Source organism: Tamandua tetradactyla, chromosome 12, assembly GCF_023851605.1.
Source record: "Tamandua tetradactyla isolate mTamTet1 chromosome 12, mTamTet1.pri, whole genome shotgun sequence".
Classification (NCBI taxonomy): domain Eukaryota; kingdom Metazoa; phylum Chordata; class Mammalia; order Pilosa; family Myrmecophagidae; genus Tamandua; species Tamandua tetradactyla.
In genome coordinates, this window is record NC_135338.1 from 85,647,154 (window position 1) to 85,667,066 (window position 19,913).

At 42.8% G+C, this 19,913-nt stretch overlaps 1 protein-coding gene across 1 annotated transcript in view; it reads left to right on the plus strand.

The window, feature by feature from the left end:
* The window catches only part of IGF1R (insulin like growth factor 1 receptor), a 300,530-nt gene that overhangs the window by 66,571 nt on the left and 214,046 nt on the right, over positions 1-19,913 (plus strand). The gene's annotated exons all lie outside the window — the stretch shown is intronic.

The window sequence follows — 19,913 nt, forward strand, 5'->3', positions numbered from 1 at the left end:
ATCCTCCGTGCTCCCCTCTGCCCATTCTTTCAATGACACAGCCTCCTCTCCAGCCTTCCAGCCTTGAACCTCACCTTGCTTCTCCACTTTTGGTACCCTGGTCTTTCCAGTACCCATTCTAACTAGTGTCCTCTCCTTCCTGGCCTCTGTCCTCAGGCCCTGTAGAATGAGCACCGGCACACCATGCAGCTCCTTGGGCTTCTCCCACTTGACCACATGAAACCTTTGCTCCCAGACCACATGCTGTGTGCACCATGTGCAGTTCCTTATCTTACTTGGCCTCTGTGGTGCTGCTCTGGCCTGACCACCTCACCTTTCGGAGGCCTTTCCACCAGGAGGACTTTGTAGACTCTAGAGCAGCAAGCAGCCCTTTTCATACCACTATTCAAATTCTGCATGTGTCCTCCAACTCTTGGGGAATGTAGCTGCCACCCCAGGATTTAGTGTCAGAAAGATGCATACTCCCTTGAGCAGAGAACACTGTGTCATAAAAGTCCTCAGTGAGCCAAAAGAATCTAGGATTATAAAATACTGATGTTTCCTGTATAATTGTTATGTTGTTGCTACCAATGAGCATTGTCACTAGAACTGTCCTCCAGTTTGTAGATGACAGAGATGACCACCTGTGCATGGGTGGTTGCCGTTTGCCCTCCTGGCATTGCCAAAATGGTTCGAGGCTAAATATTATGGAAATTATCTTAGAAGGTGGAGCTTGGCTGGTGGAAACTGTTCATTAGTTTGTGCAGCCATTATTTGTTGAAGGCCTGCCATCCATAGGGAACAGAGATGCATCCTCTTAGGTACCTTCGGTTCTCTTTACTCCCCAGTGAAATTGCTTAAGTGGTGTCTGGGATTTGTTTGTCATAGAGGTTTACTGGGACTTGATTTCAGGTATAGACACTCCCCTTGCCCCTCCAAAAAACAACCCAAAACCTTACTGCTAAATTTAACCCATCAGGATGAGCAGCTTGTAGTTTACTCATGCTGTGAACATGAGTGCGAAGACCTGGTCTTTGCCAGGAAATCCCTCAAGGCTGTGAACCTGGCTGTGCCGGAAGCTGACTGAGCTGGTGGTGTAGTCGTATTTCAATTAAAAGGGCATCGACTGGGAACAGTGTTCCCAGAGTTTGTTGCATTTCATACCACTTCAAAATGAGAAACCAGGAACATAGCAGATTGGAGCCTTCTAACAAGAAGGCAGTAAATGGCTCCCTTTATTGACAAAAGGGAAACATTTTACTGCCGTCTCATTGATGGGATCAGGGACTTGAAATGAAGGCAGGTGGTGTAAAAAAGACAGTTCTACATTTTTTTTCCCCTACAGGTTCTCATTTTCTTGTTTATCAAACACTCTGGACAAGGACAATTCTAGTATGTGGATTGGAATTGTCCCCCTGCCTCATTTTGGTGTGAGTTGGTACCTTGGGCCCTCCAGGGCAAGGTGGGATATTTGTCAACATTTATAGATCACCTGCCAGTTTGGGGAGCACAGATTTTCTCCCCTGAGAAGCCCCTGGAGATGTGCAATATTTCCCCTTAACACGTTTTTTTGTTTGTTTTTTAAACCCAGGATGTTTCTTTCTCTTATAATGCTGTGTGCATTCCACCATGGGCCCCTAGACTGCCAAGGAGTGGCTGCCATGTGGGCCTGTTCAAGGTCAAGGTTGTGGGGGAGCACCTTTTCATAAGGGGCTGAAAGAGGGTACAGGTTCAGAAAAGGCCTTATTCTCGGCCACTTGACATTTAATTAAGGTGTCACGCTCCTGAGCGCTCCTCAGAAGTTTGTCTTCTTAATAGGGGTCTTGTCTTACAGACTAAGTGATTTTGGCAATTCCAAATATTTGGGAAATATTTGGAGTTCCTTCAGAAGCCAGCAGATAAGTATACTTGTGAGATGATTCTGGGTTGTTCCTACTCTTAAAAATCCTCTTTCTTTTATCAGTTAATATTTCTATTTTACTCTGCGTATGCCAGCGTGACATCTACTGGAGTGGGCCATGGCGTGGATGTGGAACCCCCGCGGGTCTTGTCTTGGAGTGTATTGCTCAACTCGAGTTTATAGGGTGGTTCAAAAGTGAAGTTTGGTGAGTGGTGGCATTGGAAGCCATCTCTTGGAATCAGGCCTCTTCTAGCATATGGAATGGATCCGGGACCTGAACAATTAGAGGCAGGGTCTCTGGATGCAATCCTAGGGTGCAATTCTCCCCTGACTTTGATGTGTTGAGAGACAGCCAAGGGGCTCCAAGGAGGCAGGTGGGCCGGAGATGGGATTCTACTATGTGTGGCACATGCAACATTAAACGGAGTGTAAACGGTGTTTACACTACATTTGAGGTAAAAACTGAAGTGTGTACTGATACCTTCAGCAGCCACCACAGTTGTCTAAGCGGTAAGGAGGGCATGGAGATGTCAAGCTGGTCTGGACCGCTGGTTCCAACTCTGCCTTTTCCAGGGACACCATCAGGCCACTTATCTATTCTCTCCTTCAGTTTCCTTTCGCCAAACTAGAAGGCTTGCATTGGATTACTCCTGACATTTCCCTTAAGCTCTGAAAATCAATAATTTATCAAAGGGTTTCTGCCATCCCTGCAGCTAGCAATTCTGACTGCCCTGTGGACCTGTGTTTGGATGGTTTTATGCATGCACGTTGGTTGGTCTCTTTCTTTCTTTCTTTTGGTCTATTAGACACCAACAAGGTACGCATCATTTACAATGTTCTTAACTGACAAAATGTCATAGTAACCCCCTTGCATCATTTGGAATCTATGTTTAAGAAATTTAAAGAAATCTTATGTGGAAGGGGGAACACCAGATGGAAATTCAAAATCTAGAACATTCTAGGTTCTAGATTCTATCTGCTACCAACTAACATATGACTTTGAGCTGAACTTTAAAAGGCGAGTGGGGGTTTCTGACAGTTCCAAACATCTGGGTTCTCTATCTTTGGGGTGGTGGCTCCCCACAGAGCCTCTAATGGTAATTTGAACAACTTTGCACTGGGAGTAGGCAGAAGAGCAGAGCAGAGTCCTTGGAGCTTAGGGGGAGGGCATGAGAGGGTCTGGGAGAGCCACTGTCACCTCAAGTCAACACGTGATTAGGGTTTCTGGGGCCAGTGGATGGGGTGGGGTAGGGTCTTAGGGAAGATAGACCACCTAGAGAAAATTGCTGCTGTGGGGCTTGTCTAGCCAGTGTCCTGCAGTTTGCAGGGTGTTGCAGGGCTGGCTAAGACATCACTGTGGTATTCCCAAGACATCCATCCACACCTGACAATGGGATCTATGGAGGCAGTAGTTAGTAACACTTGCTGCCATCCTCTGTTTGATCTTCAGGCATGTTTATGTGGCACAGCTTTTAGAAGCTGTGGTTTTCCCCTGTAGACCATCATGGCATATTAGCATTGAAGCTTACAAGAATTTGTGATTTTGTACAAATTTGGAATTTTTTTTTTAACTACATTCCAGCATGGATAAGGGTTGCCATATGGCGACAGTTTAAGAACAGTCAATGAACTGGGACCATCTCATCTACTACCTGCATGCTTCTCAAGACCTGGGAAAACGCTGCCAGGCAGCAGTGTCTCCGCCTGCGGGGGCAGCACCTTCTGCCCACAGGTGTGAGTGGGGAACCCATGACTAGCACTCTCTCCAGGGCAGAGCCTTGCCTGCTGGAAATGAGCCTGGAAGGCTCTTTGGGAATGGTGGTGCATCCACTGTTTGAGCGAGGCAAGGGTGCTAAAGAAAGAGCATGTGTTCTCGAGCTGGCAGGTGCCCTTTGGGCACAAATGTCGCCTGTTGCTGGCAGTCTTTCAACCCAGCGATGCCTCGTCTTCCATTTTTGAAACAGAATGATGTACCCTGGCTCACAGGGCAGGGAGGGTCAGGGAGAGCACATGCCATGCACCTGACATTGCCCAGCACTCAGTAACTTCTTGGTAAATGGGAGCAGCTGCTCCTATTTATTTTTTAATTAAATGACACTAAGACAGGCCGTCAGAGATTGTCTAAAATTCTCAGCATTAAGCTGGATTGACTGTATGTATACTGCCATATCTTTAATGATCTTTCTCTATTGCTTTTCCTAAATAGCAAAAATTCAATTTTCATAAATAGGATATAGTGTAACAGTGGTTCTTGCTAATTTAATTGGAATTGTTCAAATTCTTGTGTTTGTCCAGATAAGGTGTATTTTTAAAAAACATTTAGTAAGGTATATAAGTCTCTATCAGAACGTCAGTGAGGCCATGTAGTTACATGTAAACTGTATTTATTTTGCTATTAAGCCCTATGAATTTATTCTGCTTGTGAGCTTGGTGTTTGGAAGAATTTAAGAAATAGGAACATTCTTATTGGATACTGACATTAAATATTATCTTTTTTAAGTGGTGTATGTGTGTGTAGAGCATTAAAGTATTTCCAGAGTGGGCAGAATTTTGGATAAAGATAACAAGGATTTACATTTTTATTTGTGACAACTGTAGTTCTCACATAGTAAAGGTAGCAAACCATCTGTTCCAGACTGGAGCAAGTGCCCTATTTATTCTGTTCTTTGGAAATATTAGTTGTGTGTGTGTGTATGGGTGTGTCTGTGTGTGTGCTCTTGGAATTATATGCTTGCATGTGTGTATGTCTCTGTGTGTTTGTATCTGTCTTTGGGTATATATGTATGTATATGTGTGTATGCATGTATATGTGTGTATGCATGTATATGTGTGTTTTGTGTATATCTGTGTGTGTTTGTATCTGCATGAGTGAGCATGTCCCACTTTATTCCCTACCCAGCCTCCTCTCCTGTTTTGTTTTGTTTCATTTCCCTCCTTTCATCCCTGTGGCAGGAAACACACACTGGCTCTCTCTGTCCTCCCTTAGATCTTCCTTCCGTCCGACGGAATCAGGTGGGTGGGAAAATGCTGTGCAGGAATGCCAGGCCCTCTCCCGGAAGCTGGGCTTCTGTTTAATCTCATTATTGAACAGAAGTCTCTCTTTGTTTCTTTGCCTCAGTCACAAACAACCACCCAGTCCTCTCTTCTTTCTTCATGCCATTTTTCGCGGAATCCACGTGGGATAGGAACAGAGGCAGCATGTTTGGGGACTCTTTGTGCCTTGATACTTGTTGCCTTGTTTAGAAAACTGTGCAGACTGACCCGAGATGTCGCTGCCCTGGATTTGTGTATGAAAGTCCTAATTAAGGGATCTTGATGAAGTTTTTGGGGTTGGAGTTGCTGGAGCCCGTGCAGGCAGGTTGAGCTGGCAGAGGCCTGGCAGACCCCAGTGGTGCCTGGGGAGGAGGCCCAGCTGTGGTGCCCCTACAGTGGCCCTCGGCAGCAGGTCTATTTCCTGATAGATGCACAGTGCTTGGTTGGTTTTTAGCAGCTACTTCGACCTGGAAATTGAACTTAGTAGTAAAAACAGGAGGGGAAATTAAAAGAAATTTGGAAAACAAATAGCTTACAGTACCCCCCTCTTTTTGTTGTCCCCCCTCCCCCAAAAAAGGCAGGATGAAGGTTGGTATTACTAGAAACAATTCCTGGACAGCACTACTATTTGAATCAGGATTCCTCCTCCCCACCACCCCATCCAAGGTTTTAATGGTATTAATATAGGGACAAATGGAAATTACTCAGATCCCTATGTCTGGAAGATGCTAGCTTTGTTTCTGGGATAGGGACTTAGTACAATGATTTCCATTATGATTTCTTGATCTCTGGATGGGCTTTTATGCTTTGCCAAGTAGACGATATTATCAGATTCTAAAACTGTTCCTCAGATAGGATGTAAGTATATATTTTTGTTCTCGTCCTCAGTGAATTTGAAATGATTGGATTATTTTGTAATACCTTGATATTTCTTTTAGAAGCTTTTGAATAGCTGTGTCAAAGAAGCTTTCAAGTGGGTTTTAGGTAAGGATGCAGAAAATGTACCACGAGCTTCCTTCCATGCAGGAGAAAAGATAGAGAAGCTTAGATGCAGGCGGGTCTTTCCAGCACTTTGACGTGCAGGATTGAACGCGCGGGCTAGCTGGCGTGGCATTGTCTTCTGAGATCCCTGGATTTCCTACCTCTCCTCCCACAGCCCATCCCACCTTCCTCCCGTTTGTTCTTTTATGACAACTGTGGGGGTTGAGGCTCAAAGGGTCTTGATGACATTGTACTTGCTTGTGAATAGGATTCTGAGAATGTATAGTTTTCTCAGGAGAATGCTTCTTTAGCTCAACATGTATTTCTTGTTTTTTAAAATTTCCCCTTGGAAAAATCATGGAATGCCAGAGATGGGTGATCAGGAGGAGGGGCAAACTTCTGGGTGTGCTTAAGTAAAGCAATTTCTCTTGATAGATGGTTGATAAAATAGCAAAAGCTGATTTAACAGACTACCGTTTTAACAGAAATTTGTTTTGCAGGATTAATTTGATTTGAGGTTTGTTGATGGCCATAAGGCAATGACAACTTTCAGTGCCCCAGTGTGCTTTCACTTACAGTGCAGAGTGCGTTCAGGGTTTAGTCCTAATTCACTGATTTTCATGTTGAACGTTGTGGGGTGGGCAAAGACTTCAGACCCTCTAATTGATTTGATCCCAGTGAAAAAGTAATATTATTTATTTGGGTACCTACACTTCTGGATCCTGAAAATACTGCCAATCTTGTTGGGCAGTGTGATTATCCTAATTGTTGAGACGCCTCAGAATATACATAAAGAGCAGCTGAAGAGGTGCAAAAAAAATGATTAAGTGACCGTTAGAGAGAAATGGCAATTGGAATGGTACTGTCAATGGCAAATGACAGTGGGTACCCCCTTCTTCAGGTAATCAAGAAAAGGTGAGTGGTTTGTGATGCTTTGATGTGAGCTATTTCAAATTCTTTTTTTGCAAACAAACAGGGCATGGATCTTATATTTTTAAAAGTGTAAAGATGTGCCAGCTTTTCAACTTCCTGTAACTCCAGTCTTGAGTTCCTCTGAGATGTCTTTCAAAATAAATGCAAATTTCTTGCCAGTGACTTCCTGTCACTGAAGAATCAATTCAAATTCCTCCTGTTTAGGGATTCAAGACCCTTGCCAGTGACCCTGGCAAGGGGCACTGCACTGGTCTTTTCTGTTTGCATTTGCATTGACCTCTGTCTAGACACTTTTTTTTATGCTTGGCCAACTCAATTCATTCTTAAGAGTGTGGCTTAAATATGACCATCTCTGTTAACCCTTTTTTGACCCTTCTTCACAAAAATTGTTCTTCCTTTCCTTTAGGCTATAAATTTCTCCAAAAATCTCATCTCCAAATGGAGAGCACTTGTTAAATATTTCTGTCTTGAGGGCAGCAGCCCCATCTTAGTTAATTTGATTGCTCTGGTGTCTTCAAGGAATATCTGGTCCATGGTAGACAACAAGGAATGAGCAAATACATGAATGAATGAAATCCAGAGCTTGCCCCTCTTCCTCTGCTGCCATCTTGTGCTTTTCTCCTTTCCTGAGTAGTTACAATTGTGGACTTTAGGCACTGTGAAATTTGTTTTAGCTCTTAATATTTGTTTTCTGATTAAACTGCCAACTTCCATTTTCATGAAAATAAAATGACCTAGATGATGATCCATTTTGGGAAGAAAGAAAGAGAGACAGACAGACATACACACTTTTCTTTGTAGTAAGGAGAAGTGGTGGTCATAGACCTTTCATATTATTATGAAAATATTTCCCCAGAATTGTGATGAGTGTTCTGGATACATGTTTAATATGGTCTCTTAGCTATTGCTTTAGACTAGGTTATCAAAGTTTCCATAATAAATAATATTTATAAAAGTAAAAGTGTTTTCCTTGAGTGTTTGGAAGATGGCAAAGCCAGGTCTTAGATTTTCTTAGTTGGCTTACAAGGTTCCAAATGCATTTATTTTATATCCAGTTTCAGGCACGGGGATATTTCCTTACAAAGTCCTCAATTTCACAATTAATTTTGCTCTGAAAAGGGCCTTCACAGAGATAACTATAGATGTTTAAGCCAGGAATGACTTGGATTAGGTGAAAAAATTACAGATCGGCTTATAGCTGTTTGGGCATCTGCTCTTTCAAAGCATCTATGGATGTGATATGAGCCTGGCCTGGGAGGTGGTTACATGGGTGTGTACCAGGGCTTGATTCTCAACTAAGCCTCTATCAGTCAGGACTTAAATAGAGACTGAGGGAGTCATTTGTCAAGGCTGGGGGCGGGGCAGGAGGCCGGGGAGAGCGGTGTCACACTGCTAAAGAAATACTCCTGGAGTCCTTTGCAAGGAGCCGGGCATCCTGGTTTGGGTTGGGGAAGAGGGTGGCTTGGAACGTCAGGTGGCGAAAAGGTTAAGGAAGAGGCACAGCCTCATTTCTACCTCATGCTGTCTCAACGTATGTAATGTTGGAGACAATGACGATTAAGTGCAACAAATGATCCTAGATCTACCAGAGGAGGAGAAAAAGTTCAAAAGGACAATACTGGGACATTTGAAAAAATTGGAATATAAACTGTAAGCTTTATCTCAGTGTTAAGTTTCTTGAACTTGATAACTTCACTTAAGGTGGTTATGTAAGTCAATATCCTCGTTCTTAGGAAATGTACATGGCAGTATTAAGGGCTCATGGAACATGATGTATACAACCTATATTCAAGTGTTCAGAAAATGGATTGAGACAGAAAATAGATACACACATAATTGGATAAATCAATAGTAGATTGATAGAATGATGTAGATAGCTAGAATGATACAGCAAATGTGGCAAAAATATTAAAACTGGTGGATTGAGTATCTGGGGAGGGGGAGGTATAGAATATGTTGGAATTCTCTGTATGGGGTTTGTATTATTTCTGTAACTGTCCTGTAAGTTCGAAAGTATTTCAAAAGAAAAAGTTTAAAGAAAGAGTCTGATGTTAGATGGCATTCTGTTAACTACAGCCATATCCTAACCCAGGTTTTGTGGTGGCCAGAGTGCTGACTCTTCATTCTGCCACTGAAAATATCCAAGAATCAACATTGTCATTAACAGACACTTGATTAATTCCTGCTCTTTGTGGGACATGCAAGCATACACAGGACTCTGGGTGAATTTAGAGATGGAGCTTGAGTGTCATTAAGTGTGATTAGGGGTTAAAGACCATCAAAGAAAAGCATTTTCTTCCTTCTGTTTGTATGAAAATTTTGTATACATAAGCATCATTGTGTATTGCAGGGACCTCTGATCCTACCTCCTCCAATTCACCTTAGCCTGAAGCTAACCACTTGCGGTCTGCTTCCTCATCTTTTGAACTAAGGGGGGCTTGAATCTCCTTCCAGCTCTGAGAGTGTGTGTTGCAGAGTGGGGTGTTGGGGACCTCTGATAGATTCTTTGGCCCAAGCTTTCAGCAAACACTGCTAGAGACTAAAGAGAGACATTCCATCTAGCAAGAGCATGAAGCAGGATGAGCCCTGCAATTAGGGATGGGCTGGAGCGGGGTTCTAGAAAGCGGGCTGTAGACTTTCAGGAGGCGGCTATAATTCACAAGTGGCAATGCTCTCACTGAGGGGTAGAGATATGGGGTTGGAGGCTGGCAAAGCATCTCAGACATAGGGTGGAAGGAAAAGTGGTTGGAGGACAGAATTGAGAGTAGAATTTCTGTTACACCTTGTGTCTTCGAAGTGATGTTTTCTGGTCTGGCTTTTGCTGTTAGGGAAGTGAATTATTTATAAGTACTTATGAGAAACACCGATGTGAGTTGAGTATGTTGAATGAATTTAAATTCATTAAAAATTTTTTTTTTCTACTAAAGCAAGCTTTCCCTTATCCAGAGTCAAGCAATCCAGTAGCCCAGCAAGAGTTCCCTCCTGTTTCCAGCTATTTATGTCTGCCATGATACTGCCGAGATGCCGCAGGACTCTGGACGCTCTTTGAGTGATCAAAGTGAAATTAAAGTGTCTCCCTGGTAGCTTGAGTGTTGGGTGCATTTTCTATGTACATTGGCAATAGGAAATCTGGGTTAGCTGTGCATGCACGGCGAGTTTCAGCAGGAGCAGATATTCACCGCAGAGGCCGTGCTCCTCATGGTTTCTGCTTAGCTGTTGCCCACTTGCTCTTCAAGGTAAGGCTCAGGGCTATCTTTCTAGGAAGTCCCCCAGAGTCTCCCTGATTGGAGGCTCACACTCCATGCTGCTCCCAACCATATATTGAACTGTAACCGTCTGTACTCTGCACTGCATCTGTAGTTACTGGTTACCTTGATTACAAGTCATTCATCTCTCAAGATCCTTTCTGGGTGTAGACTGGGTGCTTTCCTGTTTACATAGCTTTGTTCTCCATCCTCACAGCCCAGGAGGAGACCTGTTTAGGAGATACTCTGTAGCAGTCCCTCTCACCCATGGGCCCCACTCTTTTGAGTTATCTATGTGTTTTTGGTTCTCATAAAGCCTGGGAGGAGGAAGGCTGGGCCAGGGCGAGGGAAGATAGGTGTCTAGGACCCAGAGTTTAAGGAGGTGCCCTCTCTCAGGTGGGGAAAGATAAGAGCCCCCCCCACCTCTAAATTTCCTGCCCTAGACCCTAATCTTGCCTCATTTAGTCCATCCTTCATAAATACAGAAATGTTAGAAATTTAGGCAGGGGATTTCTGAATCATTTAGAAAATCCCTAATTTTTGAATGTTAGGATTTCTGAAACATTTGAAAATGATTCCCTGGTTCTAGCTTGAATAAATAAACCATCTAAATAATAATAGAGTTTAAGAGCATTTGAGTGAGTGTGTGGGTGGGTGTGTGGTCTGGGTGGGTTCTTAACCTTTGGTGAGAAGAAAATTATTTGGGATTTCATGGTTTTTCATACCATTCCTGCTAATATACATCCAGAGTCCTTAATGAAGTAGAGTAAAGTGTATTAATGTACATTTATGTGTACATCACTCCTGTGGTGAGGGAAAATGGTAAAGATGTTAGAATTAGGGCTGAATTAGGGCTGGGTGTGTGTGTGCGCGTGCGTGCAGGTTTTCATCCTTGTTCCTTGGCCAGAGAAAATGAAAAGGGAACAGTTTCCATTGTGTCCATCAGCCAGCTAATCACGATGCCCCCATTTTGTACCAGCCTGATATAAGTTGACACAAATTTAGGATTTTGTTGGTGAGATAAGATAAAAAGAGGTGGCATTAAAAAATGTGACACTTTATGGCATGTGACAAGGCACTCCACAAATTTTGCTAAAAGGGAAGTAGAGACCAACACATACTAAGAGTGTGTTCTGTATGTAGAGCCTTGCACAGAAAGACTATTGGCTAGAGTGAAATTGAGGCCGTTCATTAAGAATGCTCACACTTGCTCTATATTGTTTGTCCAGCACTGTATACATGGTCCTTAGCACATGAATGGTTTGTACTTCAAAACTTTGCAAAGAGTTTGGAATGCGGAGTACATTAGTTCATGAAAACAGAGATGTGAATGGTGGTTGATATCCTGAGACAGCCTAACCCCATTCTCTCCCTGTTTGGCTACTAAGGGCCAAGCAGCCATAGTTCATTTAGATCTAACTACTGTCTGCAATGTTGTTTCTATGGGGAAAGGGCTTCTTGAGCTTTATCTATAAAGCAGTGTCTTTGGTTCTTTGATGGATGAGGCAGGGGTGGGGGTAGAAGCCAGTATTTTTCACTCTAACCCTGTTAAAAGATGACCTCTAAGGGCTTAGCACTTCCAGATTTTAAGGACTAGGGGAATGAAGAAGTTTCCTTTGGAGGAGTTTTGGGGCAGCAGTAGGAATAGTTGCTGGACATGGGATTCTTAATTTCCTGCTTGCCTGGGTGGGAGGATGCAAAGTCAAATCAGGAATGTCTCCACCAGTTACTGTAGGAGGTGTGATTTTGTCCCTCAAGGACTTGGCTTAGTTTTTGGGTGGCTGATTTTTGGTTCCCTGTGTTCTCTTTCATGCCATGATTTTTATGGAATGTGGACTTCTTGTGGTTACCTTCTGGGTTAAACTCCCTGTGCTGCCACGATGGCCACTGAGCAAGTTTTGGGATATAAGGTCAGTCACACGTCTGACAGTGTCTGAAATCAGAGTATGCTCAATACATTTTATTTTCCTTTCCTTTTTTCTTTCCCACTTTGAATCTGAAATGTGGCGGTGCTGATCTTAGCTGTTTATAACTCTTCTTTTTGAGAATTGTTTTCTGGAGTTGACTGTAAAAACAAAGGGATTCCAGACATCCTCCTTTCTCCTTGTTTTCTCTTCTGTCCTTCAGTAAAAGAAAAACTTAGCATATGATCTTTGGCCTAGAGAAATATTAAATCTATGTTAAGTATGCAGACATGAATGGGCAAAGGAGGGATTTGTGGCAAAGAGGATCTGCTGAAACAAATAAGTGAAGTACGTGGGCAGAAATAAAGATTAAGTTTATTGCATCTTTTAGCTCCTGGTACTGAAAAGGGTTGTCATTTGAAGTAATGGAAAAATGAGGGAGTCTTGGAGCTAGCTGAAATTTTTCTGCCTGTCAATAGAGTAATTTGGATTATAGAATATAAGTAAAGATGGATGATTAGGGCATTTCCATTTGGTACAGATTAAGATGTTTTCTGACCAATCTCTGTACTAAAGGGGAAGAAGCTGAACTTCCCAGACCTGGAAGATACAGTTTGTTCAACTCTTATCTGAAGCCTTCATTTAGAATTGTGGGAAAACCTGTGGTATAGATTCTGAAGCCACTGAGATTTTTTAATGCATGTTCTTAATATTGTTTTGTTTATTAATTGAAGTAGTAGCTGAGGACTGAATAGATTTTATTCTCTAATTTTGTGTGGTGTGCTCAGAGGCCAGAATTTTTATCATGGTGGTGAAAACAAATTAAATCAGTTTAGCCCAATCTGTAGTTAATTGTTTCCAGTGATCCATAGTTGAGAAAATGGAAAGAATGAGATAAATTTACTTTTTTTTCTAGGATTTTTTTTTGGTTTCCATTTAAGATTATGGTAACTGAGTAAACATTTGAGCTAATAGACTAAAGCAAACTACAGCAGATAACCATTTACTTTTAGTATTGTGAGTCACCTATCCCCTATCAAATTATTCTAATAGTATCACCCATGAACCAAAAATCTCCGAGCTTGTAAGTCTGATTTTTAAGGAGACTGAACTTTCTTGATTACTATGTTAAGGAATGTTTCGATTTACTAATGCTGCTGGCAAGTGATATACAAGAAATGGATTGGCTTTTACAAATGGAATTTATTAGATTACAAATATAGAGTTCTAAGGCCATGAAAATGTCCAAATTTAGGCAGGAAGAGAAAGATGCCTTGACTCTGAAGAAAGGCTGATGGCATCCAGGGTTCCTCTGTCACATGGGGAGGCACATGGCGACGTCTGCTGGTCCTTCTCTCCAAAATGTCTCTGGGCTATGGTGTGTCCTTGCGTGTTCCTCCTGGGGCATTTCTGTCTCTCAGCTCTCTCCAAAATGTCTCTGCCTTTTATTCTCTCATAAAGGACTCCAGTAAAGATGATTAAGACTCACCTTGAATTGGGTGGGTCACATCTCCATGAAAATAAGCTAATCAAAAGGTCCCACCCAAGAATAGGTCTGTACCCACAAGAATGGATTAGAAGAACATGGCTTTTCTGGGATACATAATAGTTTCAAATCAGCAGATGGAAATTTTAGGTATGGGCCCCAGAAATGACAGTTTCCTGGAGAGGAAGTGGCTATTTCTTTGGGTGGCTAAGTGGGGGACAGTAAAGCTCGACACAGCTTGACATGGCTTGCTGGCCCTCAACGGTTACAAAGTGGTGCTTACAAGTGTAGGATAAAGCAGTTTGGGGAAACATGCATCCGTGGATCTCACAATAAAAAGGAAGCTTAGAAGTTGTTTAGTCTAATCACTGACTTAGTTCTAGAATCCCTTTCCAAAAACCTTAGCAAAATCTCTCATTTATATGCCCATTTTCACTTCTAGTAACAGCTATCACTATGAACCTGCCACCCCTGACCCACAGCTTCATTTTTTGATTCAAGGGGAGGCTTCTATAATAGAAACACCTTTGTAATTCTTCCTTCTTTCTAAAGGTGTGCTTAACTGAGTCTTCAAGCTGGGAGGGAGGCCTGAGTTAGAAAACCAGGTGGACGTTGTGGCCTGAGAGTACTTTGCCTTTGTAGGGTCCATGCTCTGGCTTAGAAAAATGTGGAGAGGATTTTTCCTGCGTGTAGTGAAGATATCTACATAGAGAGAAAGGAGGCAGCAAGGGGCCTGAGATACCTGACCTCCTTGTTATTCCTCCTGGTCACTCTCAGCAGAATCCTTGAGGCCTGTCCAATGTCTACGGATTTGGTTATTCAAAGGTGTGCTACAATTAAAGCAAAAGAAAGGCCATTAGACTTGCAATACAGAATTTCAATTAGAATTTTGTATTCTACACTACTTTTGAGGAAGGAACCTACACATTATCTGCTTATTCCCCAGAAAAAGTCATAGCCAGTTTGAGCTGTAAATAACTTTAGACCATGCTGAGATTACACACTGGAAAAGGATTGAATGATTTAGCCAAAGCCATACCCACAGCTGTGAGGGCCGAGTCTGGATCAGGACATCCTTTCTGTTTTAGTTTGCTCAAGCTGCTGAAATGCAGAAACCATAAAATGGATTGGCTTTTATAATGGAGATTTATTACCTTACAAGCATAAGTTCTGAGGCTGTGACAATGTGCAAATCAAGCAATCATCAAGGTGATGCCTTCTTCCTGGCATCACACATGGCCAGGCCCGTGGAGGCACCTGCTGGTTTCCTCCTTTTGCTTCCAGGTTTCCTTGCTTCCAGCTTCTGGCTTCACTGGCTTCTGTTCTGTTTTGGTAGCTTTGTCACTGAACTTTTGTATCTTTCTCTTTGTGCTTCTGTCTGTTTCTCTGTGTTTCGTTCTCTTATAAAGGACTCCAGTAAGAGGATTAAGACCTACCTGGGCCGGAGAACCTCAACTGAAATAACCTAATGAAAGATCCCTCCCACAGTAGATTTACATCCATAGGAATGGATTAGCTTTAAGGACATGGTTCTCTGGGGTACATACAGCTTCAAACCACCACACCTTCCCATCCAGTCTCTCCAGTTAGTTGCATGTTTTCCTTTCTGTCATCATCTGCCCCTTCTTCCCCTTCACCTGTCCCTCCCCCCCTTTTTTTTGAGGGAGACAGGCAAATGCAATAAGCCAAAATAGTACATTGTGAAAAACCTTTTCTTATTATAGAAACAGAGCTAGATATCTGACTAGGTGAAAATCTTTGTTCATCCTTCTAATACGATTCCTTATATGATCCAATATTTTCTAGACAGAAAAAATAAACCCATGTTTAATCCCTAGACATTTACAGTGTTGGTCAAAAGGCATGTTTTGCTTATTTGTGGTTAAAGCCCTTCAAGGCCTTTTTGAAGTTTCCCCCTAATTTTGGAGACTTTGGCAGATTAGAGCCCCATTTCCACCCACAGTGTTTCTGTAAGTCCAGCCACGAGTTATACCTCCAGGGTGCCTATTGATCTAACTTGTTGGGTCAGACCCCAATTGGACTCCTGGGTGTAGCCTCTGGGGCATGGAAAGTTCAGGTGGGAGGTGGACTCGGAGATTTGCGATTTCTGGGTTCCTGTGGAGTCTGGGTCTATAATGGCTGGCATTTATTAAACTCTGCTGTGTGCCAGATGCTTTAATAGCTCACTTAATCATTATCACAGCCTATAGGGTAGATATTGCCATTTCCTGTTTAGGGATGAGGAAACTGAGGCACAGGCACCTTATGTACAGTATCATGCAGCTGTTAAGTAGCCAGTCAGAATTCACACTTTCATGTGAATCTGTGGCTAATATTACTCAACTCCCTGCACGATGCCATTTTGCCACCCCCACCATGAACCATTTAATTAAAGAAACATCCATCACCATCTCTTACCCTGGAGAGAGTTAGGTACCACACTGTGGGGAGGGGGGGCGAGGTTCTTTTAGTTCTTCAGGTCTTACTGTAGCCAAGCGGACTTCTATATCTGGGGGGCTTTAATGCCACCTCTGCCAAGTATTTAGTAAGTTCCGCTAGCCTGGGTCTCTCTCTCTCTCCCTTTACATGATAAGAGAAAATCTAGACTCTTAAGATAAAGGAAAGATTAAAAGAGTGACATAACCATAGCCAAATTAAAGATGCTTAATTATGAAACAACTTTCTGAATTTTAATACCTTGCTTTTGTCTGTCCTTCCTTCCCCACCCCACCCAGGCAGGATTTATTTTTACATTGAAAAATTATTTTTATATGGGAGCAAAATCTTTGATGCTGATCAGTGATCAAACACCTTTTCTTGGCTTATTTTTAACCAGCACCCTTCTATTTTTTTTTTTTTAATAGCCCTCCTTTAATCTTGTAAAAATACCTTTAAATGGGTGGATGCTATAGCTTTGATGGATGGCAGGTTGTGGTAAAGGAAGAAAGGGATGTGGTTTACTGTAAACTTTTAGTTCTTTAATTAAAAAAAAGTAACAACCATACAGGGAGTAAATATAAAGTGTCAGGAAATGATTTGTTGAAATCACATCATGGATTGCTGATTTTACCATGAACTAGGCTGCTGAAAATTATTTAGCCATGTAGTCTTACATATATATTTTTTCTTGTTTTCTCTTGTTTGGTGGGCAAACTGAACTCGTGGTTGCCTGCCCAGAGTTTAAGTCTGCCTTCCACGATCAGGCGACAAGCATTTACTTGGAGCCTATGGCAAAGAGATAAAGGTGCATCCTGTAACTCAGCTTCATCATCCCTTAGCCAGGTCAGATCTGAGTCTGGGGCCCAGGTGCTTCTGCAAGGCACCGGGCTTTCATCTGAGCTCAGATAGGCAGACTGTGCCTGGCTGGGATGGCCTGTCCCAGCAGGGTTTACCCATTTATCCCCTGGTGAGCAGGAGGGGTTCCAGGGTAGAAGGCCAAATTTTCTTCTCTCTCCAGCCTAGGGGCCCTGACAGCGCAGGGACCAGCAGAGCGAGCGCCGGCTGTGGGCACCCCCTGGCCATAGGGTGTGCGCCAGGCCGGTCGGCCTCTCCCTGGTAGGTTTGTCATTGACCGGGATTCCTGCGGGCTGAGTCATGGTGGCGGCACAGCGGCGGGGGAACCGCAGACCCTGCCGTTCCGGCCCAGGCCCACTGTCACTCCGAAGGAATGCGGACCTGGGGCGCGCGGTGAGCATCCCCGAGGTCGGGCCGGCCGGGAGGGTTAAAAACCTCAAGGTTATATTGCCACATCCCTCCCGGGCTGATGCAAAGCTAAGCGCTACTTCCACCTACCACCCCCTTTTTCTGCCCATCAAAGAAAAAAGGAACTTTCCACTTTGAAGATTAAGTTTTTACTTACTTTTTAAAGAAGTATTTTCATTTTGCACAGCTATAAGTACACCTACAACTATCCAAGGTAGGCGTTTAAAGGAAAAGTTTTGTATCTGAAGAGAAATCCAGTCCACTATTGCCTTTGTCGGGATCCCTTTTTCTACCTGTGCATGGCTGGTCTGGCTTTGCCCAGGTGAGAATAGTCAGGTGTTAGCCTCAACCTGGGCAGCCATTTGTTTATCCTGCCTGGATGGAGCAGCTGTGGGCTCTTGGCCCTCTCTGCTTCTCTCAAGACCCCTATGCAGAGCAGGCCATGAGGATGTCCTTCCTAGCTCTGTTTCCTAGGGAAGAGGACTGACCTGGTCTTTCTGCAGCCCCCAGCCCATTCCCAAGGTGCCACTTAGATGCACTGCCCGTCTCTGAAGGCACCTGCTTAGAGAGCAGTGGTTGGCAGCAGACAGCTGGGAAACTGAGTTGAGGCAGGATTCTGTGAGGTGGGATGTGTTTGCCAAGTCTGGTCCATTGCTGAGCCATTTTAACTTGTCCCAGGGAGACCCCTGTGGAAGGCTCCCAGCGCTTCCTCGTCTTAGTTGGGGAGAGCTGGTTCTGTCCTTTCCCCCAAAGTCAGCTGCTGGGCAAGACCCCTGGGGAGTTCATCTTCCATTCTCTGCCACGATGTTGTAAGTGGCTTCCTTTTTTCTGGTGGTTGTGAGGGAATAAAAGGATAGTGTGTGCAAAGTGCTTAGCACAGGCCCTGGCACACAGCAGTTTGTCCGTTAAACACTAATTGAGCATTATTACTATTTTTATTCCTAATAGGCCTGGTTGTTAAAGAATGAAAGGATTACAAATAGGCCCTTGAAATATTACATATTGACTCTGCTTCTGATTTATACATTCCTGAAGAGTGGAATTCTCACTTTACAGCTATTAAAAAAATTAGACCATTGTATGCTGATATAAATTAAGTCAACAAAGGTGCAGATCGTTGTACATAATGTGATTCTTTAGGGTTAGTGTAAAAGGAGCTGTATGCTGGTAAGTGCAGTTTTCTAGATGGAATCCCTGAAAGCAATAAGCACTTATTTCTCTGAAAAGGGCCTGTAGATGCAGGGAGACCGTCACGACTCATTTTGTACTATTTGGATTTTCTAATCATGATTTTTGTGTTGCTTTTATTCTTTTCAAAGGTCAACAGGTGTTATTTAGACAATAGAGTTATGATCCATTTTCTTCATTATACTTCTTTACATTTAATGAAACACCTTAAAGTATTTTTTTTTTAAGCAAACATTTCCACATCTGATTGTCCTGTGTGGGATCTGAGTGAGTTCCCCAATTCCCTGGAGACATTAGCTATGAGTCTCCTTGCCCTTCTCAGTGAGAGTTGGGCTTTCTTAAGAACAAAAGCCTGGGACTCACCTTCATTCTCTCTAAAGAGCATAAACAATAGGTCCTGGTAGGGGCCTGCCCTTGCAGATCAGCCTGCCTTGGTCTAGAATGCCCTTGGGAGACGTATGTGTGCGTGCGCACGTGCATGCGTGCGCACATGTGCACCTTTCCTTGGTAAATGGCCTTGAAAATGCAGTGTTCTTTGGCAGGATTGCGTGAGGTTTTTCCAGTGGAATAATTGGGAAGCCCAGCTCTTGCTTGTAACGCCCTGTTTCTATAGGTCCTAATATAGTGATTAAAAATTCATGGGCTCACAAGGGCCCGTTTAAAGGGGATCTGGTCTACCAGTCCAGTTAAAAGCAGAATTTCTTTCAGTGGTTCCCTTAACCTTCTTAAATTATGGTTATTTGTTAATTCATCCAGCAAGACCTTGTATTGAATGATCTATTGATGATAGAAACAAGACAATATCAAGGAAAGAATATTTAAGACCCAGGAGGAAACCACATTTTATGTCTGAGTGTACTGGGGTGTAACTGGATGTCCTTGGGCAGGTCTCCATGCTCTTGGGGATAAAGGTCTTGTATCAGATTATTTTGACCAGACCTATAGATTTACATCATGACCCAGGACAACTTATGACTATAACTGAAATCAGAGTTTCCCAAGCACTTCTTATAGGAAACAGTGCTCACCCTTACTACCCATGTTGTAGCACAATATTTTCTTATTCTGTTCTAATGCTGGTAAGAGATGCATTAAACTGATTCTGAGAACTACCAATGGGTGACAACTATGGTTTTGAAAAGCATCTCAATAAGGTCTTTTCTAGCTCTGAATTTTTGTGTGTGGCTCTGAATAACAAGTATTTGTGAATTGAAATGTCCTTTGAGGTCAACCTCCTTATGAAAATGATGAGCTAGGGCATTACTTCTAAATGGCTACCAACAACTTGGAGAGATGGGAGGTGTTTGAGTATGTGTTCATAACATCAGGATGTACTTTATCATCCATTTGCAAGCATTTTGAATATTTGAGATCTGTTGTCCTGGATGATTTAAATCTGTTCCTAATTTGTAACATAAAGTTATAGAAGTAACAAAAGTAATGGCAAGATTTATACTTTACACCTTCCTGTTTCTCCTCATACATTTCCTTAAAATATGTACACACAAAATTAAAGAATGTAATCTTCTTCACATTAGTGTGATCGCTAGTGACTTATTGAC